Consider the following 9,802-nt stretch of genomic DNA (forward strand, 5'->3'; position numbering starts at 1 on the left):
GAGAATGGCCCAGGAACTTGTTTGATAAGCATCCAGACCACGCTCCCGGAGTATGTCGCACTTGGGGGTTCGAAAAGCTTATTGTTTTAAGCAGGCCCGCACATGGCTTCGAAGGAGCCCATTTTTCATAGGTAAGAACAGTTAGGCCGCTAACAGCAATCCCTTAGAGTGCTCCTCTAAGGTACAAGGAAAGGTGCTGGTGAAGCATGGCTCTGGTTGAACTCAGCCTGACGTTGGATTACTCTGTCACTTCTTTTGCCCAATTTGCAGTATTTTGCGGCTAATTAGTTTGTTGTGAGTTAAGATGAGCGACAGAGACCTAAACATGGGATGAATTGCTCTTTCTAAATGTGTAGTGCGTGCATGGTCCAGCTTTTGTCTCTCAGCCCCACACCAACCCTCACCTATGCTGCTTTATGCCACCAGGACTCTGCCGTTAGGCTCTGCCTCTCTGGGGAGCTGGACAGGGAGGCTGCAGGGCTGAAGGAGGAGAGGGGCTTGCTGTTTCAAGTTCCTTCCCGTTTCGGGCAGCCCCACCGCAGCAGTGGCTCTTGACCTGACAGTGGCTCTTGGTTCCAGGCTCCAGCTTTTTTCTCCTGTCACTTTGAGAACCTGCCTCAATGTGCGCTCAGAAGCACCGGCAGTGGCTGAACCCCAGCTCTGTGAGGCCTCTCTAGGCTTCTAGACTCTGAGAACCCTGCCCCCTCCCTTTGATCCTCCAGCCTTGGGGCATAGTGCTTCCTGCAGTTATTTTTATCTCTGGGCACCACGTTCTCTCCTAGCTCTTTTGGTTCTCCAACAACTGTTGACCAAATTTTCAACGTTATTTCTTTTGAAATACTTAGATCCTGTCAGAAATAAATTCTGACTAGATCCTGTCAGAAATAAACCTATCAACAGACCAAATGGAAGGAAAGGAGAAAAAGGCAGAAAATATTCAGTGTGGATCTATAGAACCTAATGAAAACAGCTTGTTGATGATTACTTGCCTTTTCTTCTCATTCGCATTGTATTCTCTGAATTTCATTGTTTTCTTATCATCACGTTCTGTGTTCCCTTTGACAGTCTTGCTATTCTTTCATCTAATAGGGAGTCTGAGTGTTGAATTGGGGTAAGGATTGGAAATATCATGGTAAATCATTGGATAGAGTTTTCCAGTGAATGTCTTTCATGTAGTAGCTTAGTCCACCATTAAAAATATAGACTAATATAATTTTAAAAATTAAAGTTGGGATTTCCCTCATGGTCAGTGGTTAAGAATCCACCTGCCAATGAAGGGGACATGGGTTCGAGCCCTGGTCTGGGGAGATCCAACATGCCACGGAGCAACTAAGCCTGTGCACCACAACTTCTGAGCCTGCACTCTAGAGCCCATGAGCCACAACTACTGAGCCTGAGTGCCACAACTACTGAAGCCCACGCGCCTAGAGCTGGTGCTCTGCAACAGAGAAGCCACCACAATGAGAAGCCTGCACACAGCAATGAAGAGTAGCCCCCACTTGCTGCAGCTAGAAAAAGCCTGCACGCAGCAACAGAGACCCAGCGCAGCCAAAGATAAACAAATAAATTAATTCATTTAAAAACAAAGAAAAGAAAATTAAAGTCTTTTCAATCTTTTTTTTTTTTTTTTTTTTTTTGCGGTACGCGGGCTTCTCACTGTTGTGGCCTCTCCCGTTGCGGAGCACAGGCTCTGGACGCGCAGGCTCAGTGGCCATGGCTCACGGGCCCAGTCGCTCCGCAGCATGTGGGATCTTCTCGAACCAGGGCACGAACCCGTGTCCCCTGCATCGGCAGGCGGACTCTCAACCACTGCACCATCAGGGAAGCCCAGTCTTTTCAATCTTTTAATAGTTGTATGTCTTTCCTTTCATGCCATCTTCACCTGCCAGGTAGATGATGCTTTTTAGCTGGTGGTAGGCTCCTAGCTAAAGATCTTTCCCAAGCCTTTTATGTACCATCCTATTAACTTTTTCTTAGGAAACCCCATCTGCAACCAGTTACTGTTTCCTAACTTCTTAGGTACCTCTGTCTTCATGAAGACCAACTGCTTTGGGAAAAGTAATCATTATGATTGATGTAGTCTAGCAATGACCAAGTGTTATAAAATTATATTGTTTCTAGTAAGTATAAAGAATTTTTGGTAATTGATAAGTATTATTCTGTCTACCCTACAATTGTGTTTAGTAGTTCACCTTCCTTTATGATATCCACTCCACTATTTCACAAGGATAAAAGCAAGATGAAAGAGCGAGATACAGAAGGATGTCTTCAGTGAACCCTTTTAGCATCATTAATCGTGGCTACCTTTCATTGAATTCCAACTAAGTGTCAAGTACTATTATGTGATTTTCACAACAACCCTTTGGAGTAGATGACTGTAAAGAAATAAAATTCCCCAAGTTCTTTTTAGCCCACTGGGTCAGTCAGGAGTTTCCTCCCACCATATCCCATATTCTGTAGATTTATACTGCTCTAACCCTAAACAGTGCCCTTGAACCCACATCCTCAGGACTTCAGGCCTCTCCTCCTAGGCCTGAAGTCAGGCAAATGAGGTCAGCATTTGCCTCTAGTTTCTTGTGATCTAGTGAGAAATTGTACATCCAGTTGGTTGAACATCCCCTTCCATGGCAGTTGCATAGGATGGCCCACCTCAGAATCCTGAAACTTCTTCCAGACCGTACTTCTGTACTCTTTTCTCATTTAAAATCTCTTCGAGATCTGTCTTTTACACAATTATCATATACTGAGTTCTTGCCCATTTATTCCTTCCTGTACCTGGAAGATCCATTAGCGTCCAGTCTCATAGCTTCCTCCCCTGGACTGTCAGTGTCTCCTCTGCAGGACTGATTCAGTGCTGCTAAGCACAGCCATGCCTCACCAAGTGAGGAAGTGGAGGATGAATCCCCACATCCCCAGATTTCTCCCAGATGAATTTCTGCAGATTGAGTCACAAAACTTGCTACAATTAATTGGGAGATTCCTGGAATCACTCTCACAGTCCTGAAAGAGCCACGATGTCTGTAGGACCCAGAATGGTCCCCGTCACTGTTTAAGTAAGGGAAGGATGTTGCCACCAGATGGTGCCAAAACTGCAGCTAGCACCAGGGCACATCTGGATTGTGCAGTCAATACCCCAGAAACTCCTGGCTGGCAGACCGCCTAGAGTCACTTGGGTTATTTGTTCTACTCTGAATTCACATCCCCACATTTCATGCAGTTATATTTTTTGGACTTGATTTGTTGAGTTGTGGCAGGGCTTTAATTGATCTCTTGTTTGGCTTGCTGGCTAGACTGTAAAGCCTCTGAGGATAAGGCTTCATTCACTAGTGTTTATTGAGCACCTACTGTATTTTAGCGGGGCAGATTTACCACAATGCTGAGGAAGCTTAAGCTGCGAGTGCCCTCACTTGTGTGAAGCCCGGGACAGGCCCTGGTAAGAAGCTCGTAGTGTTGTACGATTTTGTAAAACTTGCAAACATAAGATATTTTAGCCACAACTTGTTGAAACTGATGTATATTCCCAATTATACTTTATTAAACTTCTCCTCATGACAGGTGGTATTGGAGTGGCCAGGGTCGGCCTCGTGGACTTACAGCCTGTGCAGTAGCCCGGGGTCCTGTGCTTGTTCAGTGCTCTGCTGTCACTGAAATTCTGAATAATTTTCCATTTGCACTGAGCCCCACAAATTATGTAGCTGGTTCTGGGAGTGGCCATGGGCATTTTTGGACCCAGATAAAGGAAGGTTGAGTTGGGGATAATTAGGATTTAGTGTGATATATTTATGTGGTTCATAGTCACTTCCACGCGTAGTTAAGTTACTGCCAACTCTCCCAGTGGGGGAATGGCTTCCAGGAATACTCCTCTCTCCCACTGCGATGGCTTACCCAGTGTTGTGACACACAAAGCAGGACCAAAAGGTTGTCACAAATGAATATGTCTTCTGGTACCCAGCACCAGAAATGCGTAAGTTGTGGAGGAAAAACAAAAAACTGAGGCTCAGAGAGGTTAAGTAACTTCCTTAAGGTCATACAGCTGCTAAGTTGCAAGACCAGGTTTCCATTTAGTCTGTCCTTTCTAAAGTTTGTGCTTTTTACCCATTGCTGTCTAATTTCTGGAGCAATGAGTCATTTCCTCAGAAACATCTTCTAAGACCACTAGGTTAGGTTATAGACTTCATAATGCCTGTCCTTTCTTTCAAAGCCCACATCTCAACAATTTAATTACTAAAGTAAATGTCATCATTATGCTTCACCCTCCATGGAGGAAGCCATCTGTTTCGTTTACAGCTTAGGGTCTCAGCATGTATAGTCAGTGAATTAGATTCTTTAGGTCTACTAATTTTCAGAGGTACCTTTGAGTGGCTTCTTGCTTCAAATGCTTTCTTTCTCGCCTTTCCTCCTCTCCCCACCCCGGGTGGAGGTGTTTGAGGGGGTCCTGGGAACCACAAAACATTAGGCTCAGAGTTAACACTGGAGAGTGTTGAGATGGTGCAGTTGGTAATGGAGAGGTGTTATCATTTATTCATTCTCACCTTCATGTGACTGCCTGATGCCCATTCTAGGTACCAGGTACCCATTTCTAAGGGGGCGGGGATGCTGGTCACATGTCATAAATGTATCTGTTTCATCGTTTTATATTTTCATAAACTGAGGCATCTTAAAATGGGGGAACACCTGTATCCAATTTTCCCCAGAATATACAACTGAGTTCTCTTATACTCCTCATTTCAGATGAGGTTTTCTGATGACACCATCTGGGAAATGTCACTTTGATTAAAGTAAATATGCAGCATAGTTAACACTGGGAGCCTATGTGAATTTCCCTAAGTAGCCACATCTTACAGAAGCAGAAGGCAGCTGGCCCTTTGGGTTAGGAGAACTTAAAGAGTGTTGCATTCCACGCTTTGGTGTCAGCCGAATGGCAGTGTGTGGCCAACTGAGCTCTGAAGGGTCTTGTATATTTTTCTTTTCTTACCATTGGGCATTTTTTTTTCTTTTTCAGTTTATTTTGTCACTAAGAAAAAAATATATAAAAATAAAAAACTGAGCTTTATGATTGCCAAGTTTTTCTTCCAAACTAAGAAAAGAAACCAGTTGTTGAAAAATATGATGAATGGCATCCTTTGTTTTATTTTCAGTTCAGCACATGAGGGCACTGCTGTTGGAATGAGGCCAGATTCCCCAGGCAGTAGGGAGCCTTGGGCTGAAAGGAGACCTAGTTATTTTGTGGGGAGGGGGTAAGGTTGGTGTGTCAGGATTTCCTCTCAGCTCTCGCAAACATCTCTTTGCTTTCTCACGTGCCCACCCCTCCTATCTTTCAGTCATTCTTTGTGTTTTCAGCACTTTCTACAGACGAGGATATTGTCTGTTTTTAAGGAAACACCACTGGTACAATGTGGGTCTTTCAGCCTTTAAGCTGTGGTTTTCGCAACTTCCACAGCTACTGACTTATTTGACTGTGGGGTCATGTATGGTTGAGGGCAGTAGTCAGTTTTTAATGTGTAAGCAAACCCTGCGATTGTTAGCATTATTCCTCCTTTATTGTTGTCTTGTTACCAAGTGGTTTGGGAGAGCCAAGGAGCAGAGTCTAAGTTCTTTGTCTGCAAGTCAACCCCAGAGCAGTCCCCTTCGGAACTTCCTCTGCCACCTGCCCACATGCTGGAATTAAGGGGAAGGGCTGGGTAGGAAGGACCACACTTTACTCTCAAGGCGGCAAGGGAAATGTCTCAGATGACTTCAAAGCATCCACATGTTCCTAAGAAATTAAATCTAAAATTGCTCTGTGGATTTGGGTAAACCATAACTCAGCAGAACCTGTAGCATTTCCCCAATTCAGAAGTCCCCTCTGGAAACTGTGTGTACCTTGGCTGGCATATTTAACTCATCTGTTATAAATTTTGTTTGCAAGGGTGTTTTCCTCCCTAGACTGTGAGCTCTTTGAGACTGTTTTATTCACGTTGGTAATACCGTGCCTGGCGTGAGAAAAACTTTGTTGAATGAATTAATGGACAAATAACTGAATTCAGAACACTGGAGGTGGGTCAGAACTAGTCAACTCTTTAGGCGTAGATGGCTTAGTTGTTCATCATCAGACTCGAGGTTTTGTTGCATGAAGTTGAGTTACATTGAGACGTTGCATTTAAGGGAAGGAACCGTTTGGAACTTCCGGGGAACAAAGTTTGGCTCAGCTTATGTGTGAGGCTGGGGAAACAGGGTGGAGACGCCAGAATTCTTCATGAAGACAGGCGATAAAGTGACTCCAGAATGCAAACACCTGACTCTAACTTCCCACGGAAAGATCAGCAGAGGGCAAAGTGTTAGTCTGAGTGCCTCCCATCTCTTCGTCTTGTCATTATTCTTAGATTCAGACCGTCTCTTAAATGCCCTGTGATCCACTTGTACACTCTTTAAGCAAAAATGATGCCAGGTTCTGTTCTGTGATTACCAGATTGGAGCTTTTCTCTCCCTGCTTCATTCAGTTAATTGAGCTGTGCTGGAAGGTTCAGTAATTTATTCGATGGAGTCTTTCTGTGCAAACAACCGCAGGCTGAGGGAAGGAGACTTAGCTAAATCTCTCAAACACTTGAAGTGCAGAATTCATGTTTTGGAAAACACCAGGGAGTCAGTGTCCTCAAATGTCATCAATAAAAGACAGTCTCCGTCATCAGCGCTTCATTCTCAACTGAGCTCAGAGCTGCCTTCTCTTATTGCTTTTTACATGTTTGCAGTATCTCATTCTTTCCTTGATTCTGGATTTTCACACCATATGGCCACATCTTTAAGTCATTTTTCAGCTGTTCTATTAAATAGTAAAATGAGATACAGAACAGATTTCTTTGATTTTAAAATAGCATTTTGAGTTTGTGACTTTTTTGTAAATAAAAAAGAAGTAAAGCCCTCAAAAGCATGAAATTTCAGGTATTCCTACCCAGACAGTGGAAGATGTAGCTTTTTACTTACTTAGACTAAATATATGTTTATCTTGTGGAATTTCAACTGCAGTATAAATTGATTCATTCATCCTGCATATTGAAATTCATTTCTACTTAAATAAGATTTAGCCTCCACTGTTGCTAATGAACATAGATTGAAAATGAAATTGAAAGTATATCTTTTATAACTATTCAATATCATATTTCTCATTAGAAATGATTACTTTAGCTTATGAGCAAACATACTACCTATCAATAATGCTCTATTGCTATAATTGTAGTTGTGATTCTAATATTTAATAAAGTAAAATGTAGGATTTGTTTATATTTTACTTTTTTTTCTGGAATATTTAGTGTCAGTTTCATGAGAAGCTGCAAAGGAGAGAGTGTTACTGCTCACATTTAGATCTCACCAGTGTAGAGTTGATCCAGGTGGCTTAAAGCATTGAGTCCTACAATTTAATACAGTTTATTTCTTAAAAGATTAGACATTTAAAAGGCTATTAAATATTTACTGCTTGTTTTCTGAGCCAGAAGGGGCATTTTGGGGTAAACGGTTTGGTTTTCTTTTGTTTTTTTTAAAGAATAGCACTTAAAAAAAGAAAATCGCTACATGAACAAATTTTGTAATATGAGTAAATTTGCCATCAATCCAGACTTTAGCAGCAGGGACTGTGTCAATCACAATTAATCAGCTTATGAGTATGTGATCTGAAATCTTCAATTACCCATTAAAATCTGGACATCGACTTGAAGAAGTGACTGACCTAGAGTTGATTTGTTTAAAGTTAAAACCAAGTGCACTCAACATCCAGAAGGTCAGTAGTCTCTTAATTGTAATCCAATGAAGTCAGTTTTAGGTGCATACAATTTGTGACTTTTATAAATACAGTTCACATATTTTTACTCCGATGATGATATTATTTGCTGGGGAAAGATACTTCAGTTAGGGATAAGTCCACTGAATGAGAATATTTTGTTTACTATTGATATTTTTTTAGTCATTATTTAATATGATACCTAGGAAAGTAGCAATTTGGAGCAGCCATTCTAAATAATTCAGGTAAAATTATGCTTTTTCTGAATTATTTGGTATATTCATTGTTTTTATTGTCACCATGATGAACTTAAACCAAATTTTAAATGACAGTAACAAAAAGGTAAAAAATTATTTTTAATCCTGTTTAAAATGTTAAAAATCACAGTCACTTCATGTGTTCTATTGTGTCTTCTTTATAGCATAAATCTCTGGAAGACATAGACGATATCACCCAACATGTAGTGTACCATTTCTAGAATGTAAAGATTGTCTTTAATAAGCTACAATTCAGAGGGCTGCATGTTTTCCACAAAGCAAAAATCACCTCTCAGCATTTACTAAGCACCTAAAAGTTATTGGTGGTAGAAAATAATATAGACATGGTGCTTTTTCCTAAAAGCTTGAAATTAAGAGAGACAGAGGGCTTCCCTGGTGGCGCAGTGGTTGAGAGTCCGCCTGCCGATGCAGGGGACAGGGGTTCGTGCCCCCGTCCAGGAAGATCCCACACACCGCGGAGCGGCTGGGCCTGTGAGCCATGGCCGCTGAGCCTGCGCATCCGGAGCCTGTGCTCCGCAACGGGAGAGGCCACAACAGTGAGAGGTATGCTATGGACAAATCAGAGGGGCAAGCATTCCCCAAACTCTGCATTGTCATTTTCAACCTGAAAGTGAGCACAGAGATCCCCTCCTTGAAGGAAATCCCGCAGTGGGTTTGGAAGAGGTGCCAGTCTATTGGTGCTTTCAGGCCATTACCTGGCAGGTGGCAGCTTATTCTTCTCAGAAAAGAATTTATTCAATAACTACTTATTGAGGATCTTCTGTGCATCAGGCAGTGTTTGTTCTAGGACATGGAGCTGTGAATGAGACAAGGCCCCTGCCCTCAGGGAACTTGCTTTCTAGTGATAGTCTACAAATAAGCAAGTAAATAGAAAAGCTGTCATATGATGCTAATTACTACATAGAAGTAAAAAGCAGAATAAGGAGGATGTGAGAGTCTAGGGTGCGTTTGCATTTTTGTAAGATGGTCAGAGAAGGCCTATTTGATAGGTGCCTTTTGCGCTGAGATAGGACAGAAAGAACACAGTGTACTTGTATGGAGGAAAGGCAAGGCAGTAGGACAGCTGGAATAAACCAGACAAAACCCTCCTCTCTAGTTACCTTGTATTGAGTGATCATGTTTGACACGGCATCACAAGTGGGAAAGAGACAACTTACAAGAGTATTCAGGTCAAAGGGTCCCTGATTCTCCAGTAAATACCATTCTAGAAAAATAATTTTGCCCTCTACTATTTATTGAATGCCTGTGTGGCAGGTGTTGGGTCGGGCATTTTGCAACAGTCCAAGTCGGAATTTTTCTTTAGGCACACTTGAAAATATAAAAAATCTATGAGAAAATAAAAATTTGCCAGCTCCCACCTTTTCTACCAGTCTGTACTCAAACAGATAATATTAATGAGATTAATATCCATTACTATTCATCTGGAATTATACATTTTTTAGGGCATCTGTATTTTCAGTGATGAAGTTTAGGGATTTCTGTCCATCTAAGACATGTCAGGTGGGGTACTGATTCATTTGAACATCAGTGTATGGAAAAGTGATCTTCAACTGGGATGATTAGCGATGCAGATTTTCCTCTTCATGCCTCTCCTTTCTGTAGGGTTTTGGTCCTACTCTTTGAACTAACCTTGCAGAGAAAAAACAATGATAGCAAAGTGAAGTGCACATATAATGAGTATCTGTTAAAATAATAGCTCTGGAAAGAAACTGAAGTTTAATGCAACACAGGAATTTTCTCTTCTTCTTTAGCAGATTCACATTACAGCTGGTTT

The sequence above is a fragment of the Lagenorhynchus albirostris genome, chromosome 6 (genome assembly GCF_949774975.1).
Source record: "Lagenorhynchus albirostris chromosome 6, mLagAlb1.1, whole genome shotgun sequence".
In the NCBI taxonomy this organism is placed as follows: domain Eukaryota; kingdom Metazoa; phylum Chordata; class Mammalia; order Artiodactyla; family Delphinidae; genus Lagenorhynchus; species Lagenorhynchus albirostris.